This window comes from Lissotriton helveticus, chromosome 2_1 (genome assembly GCF_964261635.1).
Source record: "Lissotriton helveticus chromosome 2_1, aLisHel1.1, whole genome shotgun sequence".
NCBI lineage: Eukaryota > Metazoa > Chordata > Amphibia > Caudata > Salamandridae > Lissotriton > Lissotriton helveticus.
This window is the reverse complement of record NC_136059.1, coordinates 1,410,441,126-1,410,468,790: the sequence shown is the minus strand read 5'-3', so window position 1 is coordinate 1,410,468,790 and position 27,665 is coordinate 1,410,441,126. Positions and strand designations below refer to the sequence as shown.

The following is a 27,665-nucleotide window of genomic DNA, read 5'->3' as shown; positions in this document are numbered from 1 at the left end:
ATGGAGGACAATGCATTTGAAAACTCCTGTTTTCAAGAAAAGATTTAATCCATTCAAAGGCGGATCCTACCACTCTCATATCCGAGAGGCGAGACAGCAGCGTTGTGTGCAGCACGGTGTCAAAAGCTGCACTAAGATCTAGAAGTACCAACGCTGCTGTCTGCCCCTCATCCGCCATTTGCCTCAGACATTCTGTAGAGAAGAGAAGGGCTGACTCAGTAGAGTAACAGGCTCTGAACCCTGACTGTGTGGAGTGAAGGAGAGACTCATCTTCAAGATGTTTCATGAGTTGAATGTTGGCTATCTTCTCCACCACTTTCATACAGAAGGGGAGGAGGGAGATAGGGCGGAGATTCTGAAACTGGGAAATTTGCACATTGGGTTTCTTTTTTAATGGGATGACTTGGGCCATTTTCCATGTATCCAGCACATGGCACTCTTGGAAGGATAGAGTTATCATATGACCAATATGATCAATAGTGCTCTCTAAAATTCCCTTACAACGTTTCGGAGGGATGACATCCATGGGTGAGCCGGACTGAATGCTATTAGCGATGCTAAGCAGGTCTTGTCTGTCAGGGACTTTAAAACACGACAGGCAAGGTTTATTATCTGAAATATCCACTGTCGCACCGTGATCAGACGGTGGCTCAGTGCCACTCGTAAAGGTGGTGTGTATTTTTTCAACTTTGCTTACAAAGTAGTCTGCAATAGAGTCACATAGCTCATTGGAGTAGATGTCCTGGGCCTCTAGTCTAGTGGGTACCGTAAGTTCTTTATATACCGAGAAGAGTTCTTTGGTGGGGTTGTCTGCCAGTTCTATTCTTTCCCTGAGATAATTGCCTTTAGTAGCTCTCAAGAGTTTATGATATTTTTTTTGTTCTGCTCTGTAATTAAGCTTGCTTTCTGAATCATAGTTTTTTCTCCAGGAGCGTTCAAGCTTTTTACATTTCGCTTTGCTCTCCTTGAGCTCATTGGAGAACCAAGGAGCGGTTTTAGTATTTCTTACGGGGAGTTTCAGTGTCCAAGGCGCTACTGTATCCAGGGCTTTGGACATCCAACTCTCATAGTCATGCCATGCTTCCAGAAGGGTGTCACCACGGGGAGGGGGTTCCTTTAGCAGGGTAAGATTAAAAGAATCTAGGCTAAAGTTTTTCCAATTTCTGCGTTTGTGGGAGTTGGGCTTAGTATTCCTGATTTCCTGAGGAGTACCATTTACCACAAAGGGAATAATGTAATGGTCAGACCAAGTGATTCTAATCGGAGTGGAGACCTTAATACCATCCCAATTAGCAAAAACAGGGTCCAAGAGATGCCCTAATTGATGCGATGGGGACAATGATTGTAAGTTGAGCATTAGAGCTTTCAGAACTTCAACCACCGCCTGTGCCTCCCCACAGTCATTGTCTTCAAAATGGAGGTTTAAGTCACCCAAAACGAGTAATTTTTTATAACGGAGTGCAGGTTGAGTTATCAGTTCTGTCAGATGGTCACAGAACTGTGTGGCCCCCCCGGGAGGACGATATATAAGGAATCCATTGATGGTATTTTTAGGGCAAACTTTTATCGTGAAAAAACCACACTCACTGTTAGATAGGGTGGCTTTCTCTAAAGTACATTGTAAGTCCCCCTTATATATCAGTGCTAACCCCCCACCTCTCTGGCGAACTCTGTCAATTCTGAGCAGACTGTAGCCTGGGGGAATAGCTTCAAGGGTTTCGGGCGCCGATGTGTCATCTAACCAAGTTTCAGTCAGAAAAAGGACGTCAGGGCCCTCCTCTGTGAGCAGATCATGTATCTCCTGTTTGTGCTTTTTCATAGATCTGCAGTTGAGCAATATCAGCTTTATTTTGGCTGTTTCTTGTTTTTCGATGTTCGGGGGGTGTGTAGTAAAGGCACAGATCTCACACTGAAGAGAGGGAGTGTCCGCACGTAGGTTGTGGCGGCAGCTATCATTGAATGTGAGACACAGAGATAGTAGTTTTTGTTTGGTATAGAGAATACTACCCCTATTTATACAGTCACTATCAGGGAGAGCAAGGGGTCCAGCCCCGAGCCTAGTCCGGTCGCGGACAGGCGCAGACGGGCTGGACTCTGGCTTGACTCCGGCGCGTAGACGGCGTATCCGCTGAGCGCGTCCGCTGCGCGGAGCCATAGCTGAATGATTATATAGAGGCGACTAGCCTTACCCAAAATGGCCGTCTCAGCTTCCCACAGCCCGGGACCCGAGGATATTGGCCCAGCAATCGGCCAGCACCCGTAGGGAGATAAAAGTTTAAAATGCCCACACAAGGCAGAGTGCAGTGCCAGGTATTTAAAAAATGTAATTGAGTCCAGAACCAATAAAAAACGAAATTACGAGCAAAATGCTCGCCTGGAGTCCTAGCACTAATGTGGTGAGGGGGGGGAGCGGACACAAAGGGAAATCACAGAAATAACTGCAGGAGAGTAAGAGTAAGCAACCACCCGGCAAAGCCTCGGGGGTAATGAATCAGCAATGAGGTAAGTCATAAAAAACATTCAAAAGTAGAGACCAAAAAGCATATGAGGGGATCATAAAAGGCACAAGAGGGGAATAGAACATGTAGGGGGCGAAGTTCCAAAAATTAATTAACAGCACATGTAGGATAAATAAACATAGGGGGGGCGAAGTTCAAAGATTAGGCCACAGGGTGGAGCTCCAGGCAAAGGAAGGGAGCAGTATGTAGTTCAAAGGGGAAGAAAAATAGATCCCGAGTGTTTCTGTTTAAAAAGTGGCGCTGTTATTCTAATGGCAACGCGTCCATCTTGAATGGCCTCGAAGTCGTCGGATTTCTGCATTAGCACCATTTTGTAGGGCTGGTTTGATCAAGCCATTTCAGTGCAACAGTTACAACTGCAATAATGTTAGCGCTGCTTTGCGCCTTGATTTCACCCTGCCCTGCCACTAAAACCATATTAATCCCCAATTTACAATCAGCGCTCCCAGAAAGCGACTTCTATTAAGTCAATCAATTAAATAATTAACTAAGACATTGCAGGGCTAGGCGAGGAAGGCCTCATCTGGTGCCGATGCTGTGATCAAATAAGGCTCAGTCCGCAATCCCCGCTAGGAGACCAGTCAGCCGATCTCGTGAGTCATAACTCACAAAGTTAGGTGAGCTGAGGCGTGTTAGGGGGAGCGGGTACAAAGTTGGTTCCAGAGCGCTGATCAGGGACCAAGCACCGCAAAGGGGGGGGCGGTCTCACCTTGTGTAGTACGGGGAAGCAACACACCAACACACTTATCTGGAGGGGGTCAACGCACAATCAGTAGTCGGGCTGTCGAGCGAGCAGCGTAAGAGAGGTACCTTGTGTCCGACGGGGATCCAACGCACCAACAGAATGTTTTTTGTTTTTTTTCGTTGTGGGTCTTTATCAGATGTCGGGCCGTCAGGACATCAGCATTCAATGTCATGGAGGTGAACTGAGCGGCACCACGGGCAAGCCTAGGAAGGAGCGGGAGCGTTCCAAGGCGCCTCGCAGATCCCAGGTACTCTGGGGAAACGGAGGTGAGCCGAGAAACTCCCAGGCAATTCGGCGGCAGTGAGGAAGATGCAGCCACTATCGGCCGATGGGGATATTCGCAAAACCAGCCGCTGGGTCAGTGTAAGGAAGAAGCCGGTGGCGTAGGCGGAGAGCAGCTAGGCAGGCAAGGCGATGGGAGGCGGCATTCTCGGTCAGGGCCTGGGTTTATCAAATACCTTGGTATTTCTTTGTTAATTTGTTTATTTACTTTTTTTATTTTGGCTGAGGGGGTTCACACCGGAGAGGCCCTGATGGGGCCGTGCTTCAGACTGCTCTCACGGCGGGGAACTCTGTCTGTTCAGGCGAGCGCAAGCCCAGGCGACGAGAACTCGCTCCCCAGTCCCAGAGTGCCCCACATAGAGCGACCGGGCAGGGGGGGGGGAGCAAGTGAAGGACTCACCAACCAACACGATGGTAAACTTTGGTGGATACATTTTCTCAGCAGCTGCGGGGTCAGGATATAGATGACAGTGCACGGCTCCTTAAGGATGTAGTCTCCGTAGTAATCCGAGCCCGGAGGCTCGGATTACTTCAAAGGTTTACTGAACTGTTACATTTAACATGAACCCTGATGCATTAGAAAATTATATAATCACTTGTGTTTAGATGTGCACACGCTGTCAGGATTCAAACATCTTAGCACCTTCAAACATTACAAATATAAACTACTTCCATGTGAAGGTTAACATGGAGGTAACTGTGTTTTTGGCTGTACAAACTAAGTTTGCATGGACTACAAGTTCCATGATGCCTAGGGAGGACATGAAGAGTTCTGAAGGATCATGAGGGATTTATAGGAGGAGCCTGCATGCTTTTCAGCCTGCGTAATTCATTTGTGATGTGGTTGCAGAGGCTGGTACTTTGGGAGAGACTCTTTGTCTCTCCTTTGGATATCACAGCTGTTATTTGAAAAAGCTGTCTTTTGGAAAGATAAAGACAGTATTTGAAGCATGAGCAAGAAACCACAGATCACAATGAACCTGTGTTTGTAAATTAAGTCAGCAGCTGCATTCCTATTTCCCTCTGTTACTTCAAATGTATCCCTTATCAGCTGACTGGAAGAAAGTTGTATTCTTTAGAGCTGAAGAGTTGAACTTAAGGTCATGTGAGTTCATAAAAGACATACATTCTTCCGTTCAGTATTCTTTGGAGATGCATAGTTGAAATAAAAGCCATTTAAGTAAAAAGAAAACATTCATTCTTTCTTTCTGTTGGAGCATACTTGTTATTCTGAGGAACATGAACACAATTTAAAAAAAGCAAAACAGAAAACTGTTCTTTTATGAAAACTTTTCCTTTTCCCTGCTGTTCCCTGCCTCATACCCTTTCCCTCACTTGATTGCTCTAAAACTCTGTGCCTTCCTGGTATTCAGAATTGGAGATACCAGGAGGTGGAACATATTGTTCATCGCTCTGATCCTGAGGAGTTTTCTTGCACCATTGTGAGTCCTTGACACATGCATATTAAATGTGCACCATTGAGTTATTGTTTAAGTTGTAGGTCTGTTCTTCACCATGCTACACAAATGTTGATTTCATTTTTCTGCTAACTCGACATATCTTGCAGGTATTCACATGCATTGTTAGTTTCTGCTAACTTGACATTTCTTGCAGGTATTCACATGCGTTGTTAGTTGTAAAATAGATACATTACTGTACTAGAGATAAAGACAAGAGTCCGAAAACATGGGGAACCAGAATGTCAATTGGAAGTGCTGTTGAATAAATTTAACTAAGTGATGTGTATGTGAGAAACTTATGTTGTTCCTTTGTTTAGTGTGTGTTTTTTTCCCGATGTGACCATTTGCTACCTGAGAACCGGACTGAAATGATGGATCCCGGATGATGTGTTCAAAGAAGGTTGTACCTACTGGGCCTTATGTGTTATAATGTAATGTTCATCCCATCAGACTTCAGAACCCCTTTTTCCAGAGATACTGTTGGAAGTTTTTTTCAAACCTTCTCTACCCTTAGAGGATTAGACCTCAATGTCTATCTGATCCCTTCCTAAGTGTGGCTTTAGCTAACACTTTACTCTTGACCCATAGAAGACTCTTGACCAAGCTCCTGAAATGCTGATACCTTCTAAACTTAATTATCCTTGCTCAACTCTGATTTCCTTCATGAAATTCCCTGAATTTTGAGACTCCTCAGCTTGATAGAACCATCCTCATTGTCTGAACCTTAATTGCTGTGAGTCTAGGTTTAACTGGACAAAACTTGAGAATATTCCCTGATTATCAGCTGCTTTTATTGATATTTTGTATTGCAGTGACAGAATTGATTGTCTGTTTAGTTCTGGTGCATCAGAAATTCTTCAGGAGGCTGGGATTTCCTGTTGTTATTCTGCATCTTTAAAGCATGGTGCTGTGATTAGTGTCCAGTACTAAAAGTATATAACGCTAAAATAAGTTCGGCCATCTTTTATGGTGCGGACTTATGGGGCCATGCGGATCTCTCCGCTTTGGTCAAGATTCAATATAAATTTTTGCGCAACTTGGTTGGTCTGCCCCCATCCAGTCCCATGATACCTTTGCTAGCTGACCTAGGCTGTCGTTCTATTGACGATGTTGCTCGGTTTAGGACTGTTGCTTTGTGGAGGAGAATATGGACAGCCCCTGAATTAGCTCGATTTGCTAAAGAAATTGCCGAGCTAAGATCCATATTAGGTTCAGGTAACATCTCTTGGTTCAGAACCGTAAGATCCATTCTGGAAAATATGGGCCTTTGTCAACTTTGGCATGCGCCTGACATTAGTATTTTTCCTTCAAAAAAGGATTTTAAATCACTTTATTGGGCGTCCCTTAGATATGAATTTGTTATCCAGTCTAACTCTTCTACTTTGACCGGTAGATTTTTGACACATAAACTGGATCATTCGTTAGAGGACTATTGGGACCTTATTACTAAGAGCAGTGACAGAAAATTATACCATCAATTTAGAATTGGGTCGCTGCCAGTAAGATCCTTCACATCCAAATGGCGGGGGCAGTCCAATGAATTTTGTCCTTGGTGTAGTGACCTAAAAGAAACTATAGGTCATGTCCTCTTTGTCTGCCCAGCCTACAGATCGCCCCGTTTAAAGTGGTTGAAACCGATTTGTAAAACCTTGGGAACCCGGGTGGCGCAGGATGCAGTATGGCTGCTGAGGACTAACACATCCAAATTAGTGGCAATTTCGGTTGCCAAATTTCTGGGGTGGATGTGGATAATTAGAGTAGGCACCCACATGTTAATCGATTAAATTAATGGTTTTACTTATTATCTCTTCTTCGTACGTCTTTTTCTGTGATTTAATACTGTTTTATTAACTACGGTTATTTATGATGTATTTTATAAATGCCACTTTTCTCTTCTTGTGTGATAGTATTCAAGGTATATATATATATATTATATTTTATCTTTCTGATATACTCTGCTTTATGGAAGTCTTTTATGATGAAATATTCGAATAAAGACGTTTGAACTGAACTGAGTAGTGTATTTGAATTTAATTTTGAATTTGTAATAAATCTTCTTAACCCAAGTTACTTATTCCTGGTCCTCGTTGTGTAGCCAAATGGGTTGCACTGTTAATTGAACTTTAATTGATCCTAATGCTAACTCCCATCACCTCTTAGTCGAAGAGAAAGGTCCATCGGCGGACCAATGGCAAGAAGTGGGTCCAGAAAAAGTTGTATCAAATCTGATAGCATGCCAAATGGTCTTCCACTGACATGAGGGAGTTAGGGTGTCATGTCTAGAAATTGCCCAAGCCCAGTCCAAACCCCAAAAGCCCATGGTTATGTCAAAGGATTGATGAAGTTGTGGTAGTTCGGGAACAACTTGTATCAGCAGAGGAGTGCAAGTATTAATAGGGTTGCACATTGCAATTGCTTATGCTTAGATTGCTGCATTTTGAAATGGCTGTGTGGTGTTATGTGGAGCTGATTTAAATTGATGTGTGAGTGTGGTGCTTGATGCAGATAAATTGAAATTGTTATTGAGTCCATCTTGGCCTAAGATCCCGGGATATGGGACATAAAGTCAAATTGCAGTGTAGAAGACACTGGGTGTAGTTGTCTGCTGTATTGTGGTGCTGGTCATGAGACAACGTCAACAGCAGTATTAAGATAGGGACTTTATGTTTGTGTGATTGGGACATGTGGTTAGTGTAGTTCATCTCAGTGCACAGGGAATAACTGTATCAATCCAAGTGAGATCCCACTTGAAGTGAATGTTAGAATAGGTCAGAAATTGTTGTTCCGATTTGCTTCATGTGTGTATAAATAATCTTTAATTTCTTTAGGGAAGCAGACAAAGTTAGTTGTTGAAATTGCTTAGATTGTTTTGCCGGAACTGCTTAGAGAACCTGCTCAAGAGAAATTTTAAAAGAAGGTGAGCTTCTGCATGGAGTGCGATTGATGTCACAGTGTTCCATGCTGGTATAGTTCAGTTGGTGAAGAGCTGCACTGATGTTGGCTGAATACTTTATAGAGAGCTGTGCTTGGATAGGTTGTGATTACCAAACAGAGATTTGTGGTTGAAAATCATCTCCTGGTTTCAACAGAGAGTCATTTGTGAACTATTGTGTATTGTGATTGAAAATGAAATTTTTTAAAACACTACAAAGCCTAGTGAAGAGAGATGTGACAGTGCCTGTTTGAAAGGGAGAAGAGGCACCACCCAAAGGTACGCTAGGACACAGTATGGCGATAGATATGGGTCTTTATATGTGTATGGCTCTCACAATGGCATAAGATCACTGAGAAAGATGGTGCACTGACAGTCAAGAAAGCCATACACACTTATCCGAATGCTATATGGGATGCAGAATAGAAATCCTGCAGGACTGACATGATTGAGGAAGCTAGAATATATCCTGCACGAACAAGAAAAGAATAAGAAAAAGGTAAAGATAAATGCAAGGAGAAGAAAATGAATTAAGAGACAGATGACATAGGAATGCAGCTAAAAATAGTGGCATTGATATAAATGATCATTTAATAATTGAGTTATTGTTAAATTGTCCACCTCTCTACAATGAAACCTAGACAGGTTGAGTAAGTAATGTACCTATGACTGAATCCTTTGATGTGCCTGCCGCACCAGTAAATATGAATCCTAATCCAATGGGGAAAAATGTAGGAATGGCAGTCCCTTCAGATTCACAAGCTCTAAATGCCCCAGACGCATTGGCTGTTCCTGTCACAATTGGCCCTGTTGTTCCTTTCTATAAGCCTGTAGTAGCAGGAAATATTACACATACGTTGGATGTCCCAACTGGAATGAGTGCCATGGCTAGCAATTCAGTGGATTCAACAATAAGACCCATCCCTCAGACTCCTAGGTTTCCGACACAAAGGAATACCCCATGTGTTGCGAGTACAGACACTACATTAAATCAAACCCTGTTTGAACTGACAAGGAGATTTCTTTAAAGATAGTCACTCTTTTTCATGGCCAACACACATTTCACAATGATGAGGAATTACAGTATCGCTAGGACAGAGGTGCCTCTGGGACGCCAACTTCTCACATGTCTCCTTTGAACCCACTGCCTGGTCCAAGTAGTGGTACCTAAAGCGGTGAAATAATTCTTCGTACCCTGCAGAACAACCAGGTCTTATAGCCCAAAAACTTGAAGACTGATTTAAAGGCATAGACACCCGACAGGTAGTGAGAGTCCTGTAATGAATGGAATTAATGCTCAGGTACCTGAGAGGGAAAGGACAAGTGATGTGGCTAGACTGAAAGCAGAATCCGAAGAAATGACAATTGGGACTCTTGCATTGTCACGACTGAATGCATATCAGGATGATGAGCTACTATTCTTGTTTAAAGACATTATAAGAAGTGCAGGAAAGTAGAAATTGCCTGAATTGTCCCAAACACATGGAATTGGTATACAAAAATCTGAAGTCTTACAAAAAAAGTTACAGGTAATGCTATAGTGACAGAGATCTCACAAACATGTGTCCGCCAGGAATGAAATTACAGTTCAAGGAATTGATCGCATATATTTGAAAATAGAGTAAATTAGATAAATGGGAAGGTAGATGGTCAAAGAAAAAGGAACCAAAGAAAGTCACAGGTGCAGATGCCACCATCTGTAACAGAGGAGGAAGTGTCTGGTGGAGGGTATGCCCACATACCATGGAGCAAATGATTTCCCAAAATTGAGAGACAACTGAGAAGAATGGCACAGAAAGGTTGATTGATTTGTGAAAATATCAAATATTGTATGGAAAGATTTAGAATTTGTTTGAAATTGTCGTTCCAGCTGAGCTCTGAGCTGAATGAAAAGAATCTGTGGATTGGCCTGAGGTGGAGATGATGAGACATCCTCAATCACAGGATCCATCACTATTGGTAATGAAGAAGTATAACCAGGTAATTACTTTTCTCAAAACAAAAATCTCTCCTATAGAAATTGATTGGGTCACAATTGACAGAACAACCCAAATATCCAAAGAGACAGTATATGTTTACTATAAGAGACTTTTGCTGGCATTTAAACAGTCCAGTGGGGCAGAGACTTATGTGGCAAAGGAAAGGGGCCATTTTGTTTCCTAGTTTGTGTATGGTTTGAAAATTGAGGTTAGTTCCATGATCCAGCAGCATTTGATGTGTTGGCAGAGTAAGCCCATTGATGACATTTTGAGATATACAAAGTATTGCAGTAATGAATTACAGATTAAACATAAGAAATTGAAGGAGAAATTAATGATAGCCCAGATGAAAGCTATATAGTAGGGTCAGAATATATGGTTTGTTGGGAATTCTGGTCCCAGACAGGGTGTATATCAGCAGGGAGCTCCAGTAATCAAAGGTGGTAATGGGTTTCCACAACTAGGCTTTCAACCAAAAGGTAGATGACATTGTGTCCCGATTTATCCAAGTACGGGTGTGCCGACTTTAAAGCAGACTAATCCCTGCCAACTTTGCAGCAGGTTAGGGCACTGGAAGCACAAGTGTTAGTTCAATACTGGTAACATGGTTAATAGGAATCAGATTCAGAATTGGGTATTTGTGAAATCACAGGGAATACTATGGTTCCAACACAGATGGTACAGAGACAAAGAATTCAAAATCCCAATGTGCTTAAAGCTCAGGTGATGCAGGTTCCAAAAGACCCAATGCCACAGCAAAATGTAAATGTACAGAGATACAATGCAATGCAACACTAATCCATTTGTTGATAAGTGTACGTCTCAACAGTACTCAATGATGCAGATAGATTATTTCAGCTCAGACCTGTCGGAATGACAGGGTCTGAGAGGTGGAAAAGGATTTGATACTTGGCACAACATTTGAAGTAGATCAAAGTGGTCCATATGCAGATGGTGAGTTAAATGGAAGTCCTGTTTCATTCCTCTTTGACTCTGGTGCTATCTGCTCTACTGTGAGAACAACAGAGGCTCCCAATCTACCTCTCTCGGGACAAAGAATCCAAGTTGTAGAAGTTGCAAATAAACAATTAACTAGCCCAGTTTCCGAAGTTGGACCTGTCAAGATAGTGTCCGTTGAGAAAAATCACTGATTTGTGGAGTGTGATTCGTGTCCTGTAAATCTTTTTGGATGAGATCTCTTGTGCAAGCTGAACTATTCTATGTACTGTACACCAAACAGCAGCAAAATCCAGACTCATGATGAGGATTTTGCCTTTAAACTTGTTATACAGGGATCAAAAATTGGGTTTCTCCCCATGTTGAGAAAAGACGTTTTCCTCTCAGAATTGAGAGATACAGTGTTACCTGGAGTCTGGGACTTTTTGGGTGAAGAACAGCCGCGGCCGGTAGTGGGAGTACCGGCCGGGCGGTGACGTGGGGAGGGGGAGGGGTAGGGTGGGGGGTAGTAATGTATGGATTATGGACTTTAACAGGTAAGTAAACATATAAATAAATACAACGAATTTTGTTGCGCGCACTGCATCGCATTTGGTGATGCAGTAAATGTGACTAAATTCGCTTTATTTATTTATATGTTTACTTACCTTTTAAAGTCTGTAATCCTTACATTACTATCCCCACCCTGCCCCTCCCCCTCCCCACGTCACCGCCCGGCCGGTATTCCCACTACTGGCCGTGGCTGGTGAAGAAATAAGACTTATCAAAGGTGTTGAACAAGTCCGCAGTACAGAGAAGCCAAATGCTGATTATCTGAGTATCCTTCAATATAATCTGACCCCTGAAACCTCTGCTGGGATTACTCTTGTGATTGACTCAATGATTGAGCAAGGCATTCTGAAATATATTATGGGTAGTTTATGTAAATCACCTATTATGGGTTTGCAGAAACCCAGTGGCAATTACTGCATCATCCAAGATTTATGAAACGCAATCTCCATTTTCATTCCTTGTTGTCCTGTGGGACCGAATCCAGCTGCGGTTTAGTTTCAGATTCCATGTGCGTCTGAGTGGTGCTCTGTCATTGATTTGTGTCAAGCCTACTTTTCCATATCATTGCATGAGGATAGCCATTTCCTCTCCACATTCCGTTTCATCATCCATGTTTTGGTATGGTGCTGAGTCCCACAAGGGTATACTGAGTGTCCATCCATCTTCAACCAGATACTCGAGAAGAATCTAGAGTCCTTGGTGATACCATATCACTCAGTCCTAGTTCATTACATTGACAACCTATTGGTGGTTTCAAATACGCAGGAGGCTTGCAAGAGAGACACAATTGTGCTCTTGAACAACTTAGCTGAGAATGGACATAAAGTATCCCTGACCAAAATGCAGTTCTGTAAGAAAGAAATCCTATCGCTTTGGGATTGGTCGGGGAAACATGACGGCCGCTTGCTAGAGTGGTGCGCTCGTCCTTGACGGAGGTTCCTGCTAACGTGCCCCAGAAGATGTTCTAACCATACCGGTCGCTACAGACGGGCGAGTGGTGAAATGGCAAGCTAGGACGCTGCCAAAACATCGGTGAAAACGTCGAGATCCTACCCGGTGGGAGGCGAGACAAAGACAGATCGGATCGGGTCCAGGCAAGTGGGAAAGAGTGAGAGTGAGCGGGCAGGCGGGGCTTCGGGGGCTCCGGGAGCGTTGTGCTCGGCTGAGCTGCTCCGGGAAGCAGCGCGGCTCAAATCAGCGGCGGTTTTGAAATCCTAAAGCTACAGAGGGGGAATACAACACTGGACAGAACCGCTGATGTACTTAAACATCGGGATCCTACCTGGCGGAAGGTGAGACGGATCGGAGACGGATCGGAGCAGGCTCGGGTCATGATGTGCAGTGCGGTGTTTAGCGCTGTGCAGTACCGATAGTGAAGAGGGGGCAGACGGGAGCCTGGGAGCCTTGGAGCTTTGTGCTAGAACAAGACCCGAGTCCGGTGGCGTGAGGCAGCCTGAGCTGCTGGAAACAGAAGTGCTTTATTAAAAATAAAGGCAGACAGAGCTGCCGATGTGCTGGGGGCAGGTTCTCCTCCCTGCACCCTACCGCTGGGGAGACGCAGCCGTGGAGCTCCGAAGAAGCAGAAGGGCAGCAGTGTACAGCGGTTCTGCAAATAGAGTGACAACAAGCATTTGGTGTGGTAAGGGGGGCCAGCAGGGGGGAAAAGTGTTGAGTGCTTTGAGGGGTGAGGCTCAGCCTATTGACACTCGGGGCCCTACAGATATACAAGACTGTTACCCTTCGCAGAACCTAGCCCTTATACCCAGAGTCTTCAGATTTAAGGCACAATTTCAAGTACCCAGCCAGGCACCTAGTGAGTCTTCATACATAAACACCGCCAGAACCCTGGGGAAGCGGAAGGCTAAGGGGAAAGGGAAAGGTAGCAACAAAGATAAAGACTTAGTTGCCCCTGCAGGTCCCAGGGACACAGGCCAAGCACAAGCAACCGAAAGAAGCCCAGAGGAAAAGTCCCTCACGGAGTCAGAGCCAGAATCTCAGCTTGAGGTAGCAACCGATATATTACAACCCCCAGTCTCAAGGGGGCCGAGAAGGGGTAAGGGATATCAGCTACGTTATACTGGGCCGAAGGAGTTACCACATAAGGCGAGTCGGAGTAAAGAGGATTGTTGAACAAAAGCTAGCAAAATCTCCAGAATCACACCTTCACTGAAGTCCTATTTCAAGGTCCTGCCCCAGGTCCTAAATATAAATCAAGACCCCCAAAAACCTGCTAGCACACAAATTGCATCTCCATCAGTTAACGCTATTGAACCTCCAACTACTTTTACAACTATACTCAGCAACTTGGGGGGAACCGAAGAGGAAGTAACAAGGACAGAAGAGTCAGCTAGCGGTGTAGATGGGGGATCCAGTAGAGCGAGTTGCTAATGCAACACCCCCTCTGGGCCAGCAAGTCTCTACCTCAGCGGTAGGAAGTGAGACAAAAGAGTTGGGTCAATGCAGTGGGTGTTGCAAAGAAAATGATAGCGACGATACCCTTCAAGCTATACTTCTTGGCATGAGGGAAGAGATCAGAAATGGGTTTGAGGAGTCGAAAAAGTGCTTCGAGGAATCGAGACAAGCTCAATCAGAGATCCGCACAATGTGCGAAAACTTAAAGTCCAAGGTAGATGGTCTCTCATTAAGAACTGGAGGCTTAGAGGATTCTGTTGGCGAGCTTAAGGCAAAATTGGAGCGTGCTGAGGCGAAGATTCAGACACTACGACGGGAAAGCAATACAGTCAAAGAGAGGGTAGAGTCTCTCGAAAATTTCTCTAGAAGGAATAACTTGAGACTTCTAAAAATTCCAGAGGGGAAAGAAGGAGGAAACTTAAAGAACTTTGTAGCAACCATACTAAAAGACTCTCTCAATCTGGATGAACCCTTGTCTGAGATAGAAACAGATATCCAGAGGGTACACCGGGACCCATTTCATCTCAAATCAGGCAGAGATAAACCAAGGAAGATCCTGGTGAATTTTCTAACATACTCACTGAAAGAAAAGATTCTGAACCTAGCCCTGAAAGCCAAGACCTTGAAAGCCTTAGACTTCTCTTTTGAAGTGAGGTCCGACCTGTCTAAAACCACACTAGACAGGCAATGGGAATTAGGTCAACGGATGGAGAAGTTCAGAAATCTAGGCGCTACCGTGCAAATGAGATTCCCTGCCTTCCTAAGGATAATGCACAATAATAAAATGTATAATGTTAAATCTCCTCTCGAAGCTGATGAGCTACTAGTCACTATTAGTGAGCACGCAAAACCCCAGACCGCGTGTAAAAAAAAAAAAAACAGTAAAAAAAAAAATGGAGGAATCTGTAAAAGTTTTTCCTTTAAAAAAAAAGGGAGTTAGAAAAGAGAAAAAAAAAAAGGGGGGGGGGGAAGAAATCGCGAACGTTTGGGTGAGGAAGTAATATAAAAAAAAAAGTGAAATAAAGAATAGATGAGGGGAAAAAATAAATAAATAAATAAATACATAATTAAAGAGGAAAAGATAAAATAACAAACAAATGTTTCACTAAAATGTAAGAATTCAAAATAGTATTGAGTGATATATAAATAAACGATGGTTATTAACACGGGAATTTCACTATAGACCTTAATCCCCTGTAAACTCACTGTCAGAAGTCCTGAGTTACACTAGGCTGCAAAGGGGCCTAATTATAATTCCTATATTCCCGCCCAAACTCACCTTGGCAACTCGAGGATCACCATCAGCAACAATAAGTAATAATATAACTACCAGATAAGAGATTAAAAGCACAATTCCACCAATCGCTAATCGCCACTGCTTATATATAAAGCGTAATGACCGATAAGAGTGATATTAGGGCATGGAACGGGAACACGTCAGAGACGACAAGCTGGCAATACATCATGCCAGAGTAAGTTGGGGGGGTTTTCCAGGGGTGGGAAAGGGAAGGCAAAAAATAAAAGTCCTTATAAACCGAATTCTATAATCACGAAGAAAATGGATCCAATGTTGTTTCAAAGCTGCTGTTTGGTCAAAACAGAAACAGATATACCCAACGACAGGCAGTCTTGCAAAAAAGGTATCAGAGCTGAGGGTTGGAAAACTATGTTAAAGAGCCTAAAAATTAATGTCAGATATTAAATTCTTATCCTGGAACGTAAATGGGCTGCGAATAAGGGCGAGGAGGAATAGAATCTTACAGTATTTACGAGACTCACCCGCGCAGATCATTGCGATTCAGGAAACACATCTAAACAAACTAGAGATCACAGATATACTTAAAAAACTTAAATGGGTTGATAAATTTGTAAGCACGGACCATAACGCTAGTATCCGTGGTACTGCCATCATTTTTAAAAAAGCAGCAAGGGCCCAGATCATGGACTGGAAAACAGATGCGAGTGGCAGATGGCTGATAGTCAATGCCCAACTACACTCGAAGGGTTTTACCATTACTAGCTATTATGGACCTAATCAGGACGATCCTTCTTATCTGAATATTCTGCAGAATCATCTGATTACCCGTCCTGACCCCATAATATGGGTGGGCGATTTCAATCTTGTCCTAGATCCAAAATTAGACAAATCTCCCACTTCCAGGGCCGAAGCACACAGTAACATGAGGGATACACTTCTTAGATGTATGTCGAATCTTGGCTTAAACGACCTATGGAGACAAAGAGCTGGTAAAACCATGGGAGTCTCTTTTTACAATTACAAATATAGACACAAATCACGAATTGATTATGCCCTATTCAGCATCTCTCTCAAAGATCAGGTTAAAAACATAACATACCTGCCACTGCATCTCTCAGATCATTCTGCTATTCTTTTTTCGGTAAAACTAGAGCAGAAATCCACTCATCCATCTTGGTCCTTTGACCGAACAATTTTACTGGAGGAAGAGGAGAAAGATTATCTGATACATGAAACTGCCTCCTTCTTAGAGCAAAATTTAGGCTCTGCCTCTTTGGTTATGGTATGGGAGGCCTGGAAAGCTTTTATAAGAGGCTGCATTACGGGTAGGGCCTCTTACAGGAGAAAGAAATATGGGGAGGCAATTTTACATATAGAGCAAGAACTGACCCGCTTGGAGTCATCAGATCAGGTCCCCTCAGATAATCAAGAGGAGAAAACAGAATTAAAAGCTAAGTTATGTTATGTTATTTTTTTGTTATGTTATTTTATTTTATAAAGCGCACGGATGCCGCAGCCAAGAGGCGTCCCGGCGCTAAGGAAATGGTAAAAAACACAACACGGAAATTAATGAAACCAGAAAAAAGGACTAAACAGTGGAAAATAAGAAGGTCTTCAAGGCCTTTCTGAAGGGAAGCAGATCAGGGATGGAGCGAAGAGGGGCAGGCAGGGAGTTCCAGAGAGCTGCCGCCATCACAGAGAAAGAACGTCCGCCTATCCTTGCTTTTTTAAAACGTGGCACTACAGCAAGGTTTGTCCCTGAAGATCGAAGGGCTCTGGAAGGCACATAGTGACAAACTGTTTGTGAAAGAATAGGGGGAGAGGCTAGCTTCAGGATTTTAAAAGTAATACAAAGAGTTTTAAATTTAATTCTTTGCCCAACGGGCAGCCAGTGCAGATCCTGGATAGTACGGCGTACAGAAACAAACTTCGGAAGGCCAACCAACATCCTGGCGGCCGCATTTTGCACCCGCTGCAGGCGAACTAATTCTGCTTGATTAGCGCCCAGGAACAGAGAGCTGGCGTAATCTAGTCTAGCCAGGACCGTAGCCTGGACAATAATCTGTCTTGTGTCAGCATCGAAAAACTTAAAAATAGGTCGCAGACACCGCAGGGCGCCGAAACAAGTACCGGCAACCCGTTTAGTGTGGGTGGTGAATGAGAGTTTATCATCCAACCACACCCCAAGGTTCCTGACTTCAGCCACTGGAGTGGGAACAGGGCCCAATTCAGATGGCCACCACTGATCGCCCCAAAGCTCGCTTTCCCTACCAAAAATAATAACCTCGGTTTTAGAGGCATTCAGTTGGAGGCGATTGTTCGCCATCCAGCCCGCCACAGCTTTTAACGCGGACTGAAAAGAGGCAGCATCCATGTTGGACTCCCCATTAAGTGCCACCGCCAGCTGCGTGTCATCGGCGTATGACACCATGGAGAGACCAAAGCTATGGGCAACCTCTGCCAACGGTTGAACATATAAATTAAATAAGGTAGGGCTTAGGGCCGATCCCTGCGGGACACCCTGCGAGATCGGGTGAGGAGCAGAAACAAAAGGGGGAGTGGACACTTTAAAAGTTCGATCAGTGAGGAAAGATCGAAACCACTCGAGCGCTCTCTCTCCAACACCGGCCTCCTCAAGGCGGTGTAGGAGCATCGGATGGGACACCGTGTCAAATGCGGCACTGAGATCCAATAGGATCAGTGCCACCGTTTGACCTTGGTCCAACATTTTCCTGATGTTTTCCACCACCGCTAGAAGAGCCGTTTCGGTACTATGACCCGCACGGAACCCATTCTGCGAGTTATCCAGTATCTTCGCTTCCTGCAGATGGAGTGACAGGATGCGATTGGCATGAGATTCTGCTAGTTTCGCTAGCCAAGGAAGCAGGGAAATAGGCCGGTAATGTTCCGATTTAGTGGGATCAAGAGCCGTTTTTTTAAGAATGGGAATGATGGTAGCCTGCTTCCAAGCACTAGGCACACAGCCGGTGTTAAAGGACAGCTCAATAAGACTGTGCATGACCGGATAGCAGCACTTAGCAAGTTCCTGGAATTGGATGGGTCTCATGGGGTCATCAGGTGAGCCGGATTTAACCTTCGTTGTCAAGGTTTTAAACTCCTCTAGAGTAGGACTGGGAATAGTCAGCAGTGGTATAGAGGCCCAAGGTACGATGTTATTCTCCTCGATGGAAAGCTGGGAGAATGACCTGTAAATGGCCTCGACTTTTTCAATAAAAAATGACGCCAAGTCCTCACAATGCTCTAGGGAGGCTGCCAGAGTAGTGGATTGATTTTGTTTACTTGTAAGGTCCTTACAGACCCTAAAGATAACTTTTGTGGGGTTCGAACTGTTTTTTATCTCCCGAGAGTAAAAGGCCGCCCTAGCGGAACAGATGGCCCGGTGGTACACTCTAGTACAGGCCCTATAGGCCGACTTGAGGTCCACGTCATAGGTTTTGCGCCATGCGCGTTCAGCTTTTTTACAGGTAGACTTGAGCAGTCTAAGAGATTCATCATACCATGGGCTGGAAGGGCTAGATCTAGTCTTGCTCCACCTAGCTGGTATTAACACATCTAGGGAGTGATTGAGCCACTCACAGATGTTATCGTAACCAAGAGAGACCTCAGAGGGAGGTTGAGGATGATGTTCCATCAACAGCTGATGGAAGTGTTCAAGATTAAGTTTTCTCCAAGGGCGTTTGAAAAGACCCGGAGTATAGTTACTATGGGGAGGAGTAGGGATGGTGACATGAGCTTCGATCAAATGATGGTCTGTCCAGGCCATAGGCCTAGGCTGAAGCAAACGAATGTTGGTAGCAAAATTCGTCAGAACAGGGTCTAACAAATGTCCGCCGATATGGGTCGGTAATTGCACCAATTGATTTATTTGGAATGCTTCAAGGTCAGCCAGCAAACTGAACACCGAATTGGAGAGGGGAGCATCCATATGTAAATTAAGGTCGCCGATAATCGTGAAATTGGCTGTTTTCAAGATCAAAGAGGAGACAACCTCTAAAAGACTATGGCGAAAAGCGCCCTCAGGGCCGGGTGGCCTATAGATTAATAATCCCGATAAAGTAAAATGGGGATTAACTGAGATATTGAAATGCGCGCTCTCACACCCAGCTATGGTGATGGGCTTCCAAACACATGGATAGCAGGATTTTACCGCAAGTGCGATACCTCCACCTCTAGCAGTACGGTGTAGGGAGTGCATGATGTATCCCGGGGGGAGTTGGATACATTATTGCAAGAAAGGCTAAATAAAAGATGGCAGGCAAGTAAACTTGCGCATTTTGAATATGGCGAATCTGCTGGAAAATTGTTGGCCTGGAAAATAAAAGCCGACCAGTCCAGAAACTTCATTAAAGAAGTGAGGGTCGTTGGGGAAGCCACTAGTAGGTTAACAGATACGGACATCGGTGAAGCTTTTAGTGAGTTCTTCCGGAATATCTATACAGAGGAACTCAATGCTAATTCAGACGAAAGGAATGAATGGCTGGACAATATAACTCTTCCTGAATTGAATAGCGCCCAAATTGAAAATATAGATAAAGAAATAACGGAACTAGAAGTTGTGAATAATATCAAACAACTAACACAGGGCAAGGCAGCGGGACCGGATGGTCTCCCAGGAGAATTATATAGGGTACTCAATCCCACTCTCATTCCAGTCCTTACGAATCTTTTCAACGACATACTGATTAGAGGGGAGCCACCACCAAGCTCTTGGGGGGAAGCGAATATAGCCTTAATATTAAAAACAGGCAAGGACCCAGCCGAATGTGGATTATATCGCCCAATCTCGCTTCTCAATAACGATTATAAAATTTTCACGTCAATTTTGGCAGCAAGATTGGGAAGCGAGATTGGATCAATTATCCACCCTGACCAAAAGGGGTTCATTAGAGGCTGGCAATTGGCGGACCTAACTTACGATCTGGTGGGAGCCGCGGATATCGCCTCAACATTTGGCCTACCCCTGGCTATCATGACTCTTGACGCCACAAAAGCGTTCGATAGGGTAAATTGGGCATATTTAAATATAATAATGAAAAAATTCCATCTTGGTCCCAAATTTTGTAGGGCTATAGGCTTAATATATAATAACCCCAGAGCATCCCTACTAATAAATGGTTCACGAACAACTCCTTTTAAAATTAGCCGAGGAACAAGGCAGGGTTGTCCTCTATCCCCCCTTCTTTTTAATTTATACGTAGAACCGTTTGCACAGTCTATCAGGGAGGATACTAATATTCCACACTTCACTTTTTCGGGCTGGGATAAGAAGGTCGGACTCTATGCCGATGATATACTCATTTATACAACCGATCCCGCATTGGCATTCCCTATAATTATAAAGAAAGCGGAGGAGTTTGGAAAATTCTCGGGAGATGAAATAAATGCAGGGAAAACGGAAATTATGGTTTGGAACATTCATAATCTTCAACTCCCGGTAAAATCCTCAATGAGGTATTTGGGAGTTACAATAACTAAAGACTTAGAACATCTGGCTCAAAACAACTTAGCACGGATTTCCCGCGAATCCCAATCCTTGATGAAAGCTTGGTCCTTTCTCCCGCTTACCATCTACGGGAGAACCAGCTTGATAAAAATGAGTATTCTCCCGAAATTTACATTCATTTTCAACTCCATCCCGCTAATTTTTGACACCAACCAGCTTGCAAAATGTCAGCAAAACATTAACTAATTTATTTGGGGATATAAATCCAGCAGACTGGCCTGGAAAAAACTGAGAAGGAGAAGAGAAAAAGGGGGGCTCGCATTGCCAGACCTGGAATACTACGCCTGGGCTTTTCATTTGACCCATTCCAGGATGCTACTTAAGATCCCCTGGGGAAATGCAAATGGGTTTATGTATAAAGCAATGTTATTGGGTTCGGACCTTCCAGTGAACGGTTTTCTTTTCAAGTTTGACCACCAGAAGTTCTTTAAAAAAATTAGGCTAAAGTCACTACTGGGCACTATAAAAGAATGGTCTCAAATTAAATCCAAGGCTGGGATAGGATATTTATCTAAACATGCCCCGATTTGGGACTTACCTGGGCTATCATCACAAGAAGCCAACGCAGTTAAAAGAGTCCTACTAGATGCAGGTATAACACAGTGGGGGGAACTGCTGGTAGAAGTATCAATTATGGAATGGGATACTTTCAAGCTTAGGGTAACATCATCACTCTCCTGGATTGTATATTTACAATTGGTCAGCTGGCTTCGGACTCAAATAAAGAAGAAAGCAATGATGGGAGAAGATAGTCCTCTAGAAAACACCCTAGTGGAGAGACCTGTGGGAAGAAAGGAAGTCGCACTCTTCTACTGGCACATCATAGAGGATGGAGAGCGTGACCTCAACTTCCCGGAAAAACTCTGGGGTGCAGAGGGACAACTACATATGGAGGACATATGGGAGGAATCTTTTACCCTCCTCTATAAAATTATCAAGCCAGCATGGTTGAGGCGTAACCACTTTTTCACGCTTCACCGAGCGTATTACTCTCCCAAACGGCTTTCGAAATTCCAACCCGGGAAGTGTTGTAGCAAATGCTCCTTTCCAGCAGCCTCAGATCTTCATATGTTTTGTGAGTGCCCGAACATTGCCACCTTTTGGCAAGAAGTCAGGACAACACTTGAATCTATCCTCAGATCATCTATCCCGTTCACATGGTCTTTAATCATCTTCGGCCTAAATAACAACATCAAGGGATTAGAGATAGAGTTCTTATTCTATGCCATCCTACTAGCAAGAAGACAAATCTGCAAAAACCGGGTTAACACAAATCCTCCAACGCACGTAGAGTGGCTGTCTTCACTATATGCATCATCGAAGGTCGACCTATCCAGAACATGTAGCCCCCGATCTTTGAAATTTTGGGACCTTTTGATGAATTGGAGAAGGGACAGTTAGTCAACCCGGGTTTTTTTTTTTTTTTTCCCGGGTCCGATGATTAGGCCTAAAATCTCCTTGTCCAAATGGAGGCACCCCAGGCCGTACAGTCACTGGACAACTGGCCGCACCGGCCCGAAGGGAGAGTGTCCGTCCAAGCTTTGCTGGAGACATCGGGCCTGACTCTCTGGGTACCGGGAGCTTAGTACTAGGCCTCTCGGTGCTACAGGGGGGATCGGGTCTCGTGTTTTGCGGCTAGGAGCACATTTGGATCGACCATATGGCTAAAGAGGACTAAAAAAAAAAAAAAAAAAAAGAAATCCTATACCCAGGACATCACATTAAAAAATGAGCAAGGAAGGTGTCACAAGAACGAGTCTGAAAATGAATCCGCCCGCAACACAGAAAGAAGCCAGAATGTTCTTGGGAATAGTGCGCCACTGTTGACAGTGGATTCCCAACTACTCTCTGATGGCCAAGCCTTTACAGAGGCTGACACACAAAGACGTTTCAGATCTGGTACAATGGGATGACAACTGCAAGCGTGCCTTCTCAGAGCTGAGAAAATGTCTATGCTACACCCCGACACTGGGAATACCTGAGGATAATGAATGTGTTTAATTGTTTTGCAGAGAGAGAGGGCTGTGCTCTTTCAGTGCTAACTCAGATGCACAGGAATGGCCGAAGTCCTCAGCCTATTTTTCTAGCACTCTAGATCACATAGGTGCTGCTTTGCCTGGTTGTCTAAAAGCTTATGCTTTCACTAGTGTTAGCATTTAGCAGTGATAGATCATTGGTTTGGGTCATCCCTTTACCTTTTTTGTCTCCCACTCAGTCTAGGTACTGTTAACTCGTACTCGAACACAGCACCTTACCAATAGTTGGCTTACCAAGCATGAGCAAATTATTCTTGGAGCCCAGAATCTATCCCTCAGAAGGTGTACTGTACTGAACTCTGCCACTTTATTGCCTCTTCCTGGAAATGAGGTTGTTGAAGGTAAAGTTGAGCATGACTGTCTTGATGTTACTGAACTCTGCACCAAACCGAGACCTGGCTTACAAGATGGGCCACTAACTGATTTAGATTATGTGCTGTTTGTTGATGTCTCCTATTTACAAGACCATGATAGAATCCTGAGAGTTGCCTACACAGTCTGCACTGTCTCTGGTGTGGTTGACGCCTCCTAGCTTCAAAGAGTGTTTTCAGCACAAGTAGAAGAATTGATTTCTCTTACTACAGCATGCTGTGTTTCAGTCATAGTCATTGCAGACTTAGTGTTGTTAATGACTTTGGGCAGTTATGGTCCCAACTGGGATTACTGACCTCTTCAGGGTCACCAATCCATAATGGGAGAGTGTGAGAAATTTGTTACAGGCTTTGCAACTGCCTGCCCAGATTGCCGTGGTGAAGTGTGCCACATATAGACAAGGCACTGACTATGTGACCGCTGGCAATAGATATGCTGATGAGTCAGTATGATACTGCGCTTTGAATTCTCGCACCTTTAATGGGGTATATGCCTATGAACATTTAGATGCCACAAATTGCAGTCTGTTTTTGTCCACAGTTCATACCTGGGAGGAAGTTAAGAGGTTACAGGAAGAAGTGCCGGAAGTTGGGTCAGAGCAAGTTATGTCAAAAAGAATAAGGATGACTTTTGGGTATCAAGAGATGGAAGACGTGTTGTCAGATAGTTTGTTACCTCCAATGGCGAGACATTATCATGGCACTGCACATGTAGGGACAGACACTGGGGCCGATTCACAGAACTAATCTGAGACAAAATCCTAAACTTACTACTTTTGGTATTCACAGAAGGCATTTAGAAGTAGTAAAGTCAGGACTACTAACTTTACTACTACTACTAATTGAGACTAAATCCTAAACTTACTACTTATGGTATTCACAGAAGGCATTTAGTAGTAGCAAAGTTAGTAGTCCTAACTTTACTACTACTAAGTGCCTTCTATGAATACCAAAAGTAGTAAGTTTAAGATTTTGTCTCAGATTAGTTCTGTGAATTGCCACCCCCCCCATAGTTAACCTATTTAAGCAAACATGGTTTAACCCCAGATTCAGATAGATGGCAGAAATGTTGTGTCACAGATGTGTTGTGTGTCAACACAAAATGTAGGCAGATGATTAGCAGTATCACTGAGTCATATAGGGAGATCAAGGGGATCCCTTCAATAAGCTGCAACTGGAATGTATTGAGTGGCCAGTGTACAGTGGGTTGTGATATGTCCTAATGCCTGTGTGCATCTTTTCACGGTGGTTTGAAGCTTACCTGACTAGGAGAAATTATAGTCTTACAGTGGCCAAGTTGTTGTTGGGGGAGTTAATACCACGTTTTGGTTTCCCAACTTCTTTAGAGTCTGACCAGGAAACTTATTTTAACAATGAGGTCCCAAAGATGTTATGTGCAGCATTACAAGTCAGACAGAGACTCCACTGCAGTTACTGGATAAAGGCTTTTGGAATAGAGGATCAAGTTAATGGCACATTGAAATGGCTAAAGTGTATTCCTCGACATCTCTGAAATGGCTTGATGCTTTGCTCCTTGTACTGATGAGTCTAAGCAGTATTTAAGATAGGATGACAGGATTGTCCCCCCATGAAATCATCATGGGAAGGGCCATGAGAATGCCAGCTGTGCCTGTGAATGCACTTGTGAACATTACAGATGACATGATTCTTGATTACTGCAAAGACTGGCTGATGTGTCGTGTTCTGTGTCTCACAAGGTTGGAGAGGCTAAGACCCACCCACTTCAACAGGAGCAGTGCCATGATCTGGGTTCCAGAAACTGGATAATCATGAAGAAGCACATGTGCAAGTCATGCTTGGAGCCTTGGTGGTGTGAGCTGTACCAAGTGATCTTGTTTACCAAAACTGCTGTGAAGTGTGGAGGTCTCGCTAACTGGCTACATGCTGCCCAGGACTTGTACAGTCCTGTGTCCCTTTGATGATATAACAGCACCTGTTCCTGATGTGCCGGTGGTTACGGTGAGACGGAGAAAGCAGTTTAGTCTACCTCTGGTGGATCAGCAAGAAGCTGGGACAGCATTTGATTGGCCTAGGGGCGTGTCTGAGAAAGTCAACAGTTGAAGTCGGTAAAGATGGGTCCCATCCTGTAGTGTTGACTTTACCAGGTTGAGACCCTAGTGAGGGGCCTAGTAGGGTTGTATTGTGAATTAGTTGTACCCAGAGACCGGTGGCCAAGAAGACAAGAGAGAAGGAAACACTGTCTGTCTGAAGTACACGTACCACATTCTATCCCAGAAGATACTGATTTATTTGGCCTGAGTGACATTGATGAAGAAGGGCCACCAGTAAGAAGAACTAGGGTACCCTGCCAGAGGTAATCTTCACCTGAACGGACTTACCTAGCAGTCAATGACTGGAAGAGGGCATTTTTTACCTTTTGATGAAAGAATTTGCATCCAATTGAGCCTCCTTGAACTGAACTGTGTGGCTTAACTGAAGTTTGGAATTGTATTGCCACTCAACAGACTGAGTCAATTTATTTTGGAAGGGAACATTAGTCAGTTTGAACTGCACATTTACTAGAGACAGAACTTAATAACAGAACTTAATACCAATGAAGTGTGTGGTAAAGGATCTTAAGATTGTCCCTTAGAAAAATAGAGCAGGGCTAAGAAAGGCTCAAGAGGATTAGGGATGGGCGTAGTACGCTTAGTCGCGCTACGCAAAGCTACGCGAAGACGTTCTCGCACTACGCGAGCTTCGCAAGCATGCGTAGTCGCTTGTCGGACCCGTTCGCGAGCCATTTTTCTTGCTCGGGAGCAATGTTCCCTCTAATTTTTTTCCTCTGTGTGCGGCAGTGGAGGGTCTCTGTGCGCTGCAACCATGGCTATGTGCACCAGGAACCAGACCACGCGCGTGTGCAGTGCCAAATGTCACTCTAAATGTTAAGGGTCTTAATGCCGGTTTGCAAATTGGATAAACACGCCATGACATGAATTGGTTATACAGGCAAGTACACTTCAGGTTTAGAAAAGCACAAGACTCCAACGGTGGTACAATCATAAGATTTTTACTAAATATTCTTAACTGGAGCACTGTTCATTGGGTGGGGAAATGTTGAGAGCCTATACAATATCACATATGCACAATAAAATACACAATTAAATAACATATTTAAAATTTGATATGAAAGCTACTGAGTAATGTTGGGCAATCCCACCAGAGACCATCGGAGAGGGCCGTTCAGACACGTACTTGGAAAAAAATCCTACACCCTCTCCTCTTACATGGATGCTCAGCAGGAGTGTTGCATACATGCTTTCACTTTGAAGTTAGAGAAAGAAAAGTAAACACCAAGCCCCTTCTGAAGCGAGAGCTTGACATTTGACCTTGTCTTTGAATGCACCACAAATGTGACAAGATAGACCAAGTTGTAAAGGCCTGTTTACAGAAAGTGAGTTTGTGGAACAATATAGTGATCAAAGTTTGGGCAACCAGAGAGACGAACTCAAGCTGGACAGCCTAAGCCAAATTAATCCAGCAAATAGAAAGCATGACAATGTGAGTTACAAACCCCTTAGCCAACGATAAGTAATGGGCTGAATGCATTCCTATCGCAGCTTTCTGAATGTCGACAAAATGTATTTAGCAAACCAGACAGCGTAAGGCTTTCAGCTAAAAAAAAATGAAAGCTGACTGGAAAACGACACATTGCTGCAGGAAGGTAGAGACGAAGTTCAGTGACTGACCAGGGGATGACAGGAACGGGCAACATTGCTACAAGTCGGTAGGGAAGTAGTCCAGTCACAGATTAGGAGGTGGCAGAAATGGAAAACTATGTTGCAAGGGGGCAGGGAAGAAAAAAACTTGCTGGGGTAGAGAACAACAGCAGCAGCGAAAGTTACACTGAGCACTCATTCAGGCTACCTTAAAGCAATGCATGTTGCCACCGGGTGCTGGCTTCCTGGGGGCGCCGTATTTGCAAGTTTATTATGTTCTTTAAAGCACCTGCTGCCATGTTCCTTTCCTCCAGCAATTACCAGGCCGCACAAAAATATCAAGTTAACTGCTGTCATTAATGTCTTCAAGGAGAGAGACTGGAGTTTTGTATAGTTCATGTTTTGACTTCTGTGAAGGTAGTGCAGAGGGTTAATATGCCTGCTGCAAAGAACGTGTACCATGTAGATTAGAGAGTGCATATAATGTAAATATATCAGTAGGTTACTGCTTTACTTTTGCACTAGAGCCTCTTGCAGTTCAGGTCCAGCACCATATGGTGAAGTGGGGGTTTGGTGTGGTGGGAGGGGGTAATCCACTTGGTGTCTTTATATGCGGACTATACTCTTTTTTTGTTTATCATCTCCTCTGCGGTCTCTGCCCATCCTGTTGTTTTATTTAACTGCTTTTGGGGAACTATCAGCCATCCACCTTAATCATGGTAAGTCCCTTGTGTTTCCATTAGGGTCTCTGCCTACTTGCGGAGAGGGGAAATTGCTGGTGGTACCCCTTCGATGGGAGCTGGACTACTTCCACTGTCTGGGGATGGTTATTGCCCAAATCCCACAAAGGCACAACAATGCCACATAGAGAGGGTAATTGAGGGACTGCACTTGTTCCTACGATTCTGGACTTCCCTTCCGCAGCCTCTTAGGGGCCACGTGGCTGTCATGAAAATGG

At 44.0% G+C, this 27,665-nt stretch overlaps 1 long non-coding RNA gene across 3 annotated transcripts in view; it reads left to right on the top strand.

Moving 5' to 3' along the window:
• LOC144818690 (uncharacterized) overlaps positions 1-27,665 on the top strand; it is a 406,168-nt gene that overhangs the window by 12,519 nt on the left and 365,984 nt on the right. For all 3 annotated transcript variants that reach the window (XR_013607153.1, XR_013607154.1, XR_013607152.1), the window contains exon 2: positions 9,809-9,918. This is a non-coding gene — a long non-coding RNA (uncharacterized LOC144818690). The remainder of the gene's footprint in view (positions 1-9,808; positions 9,919-27,665) is intronic.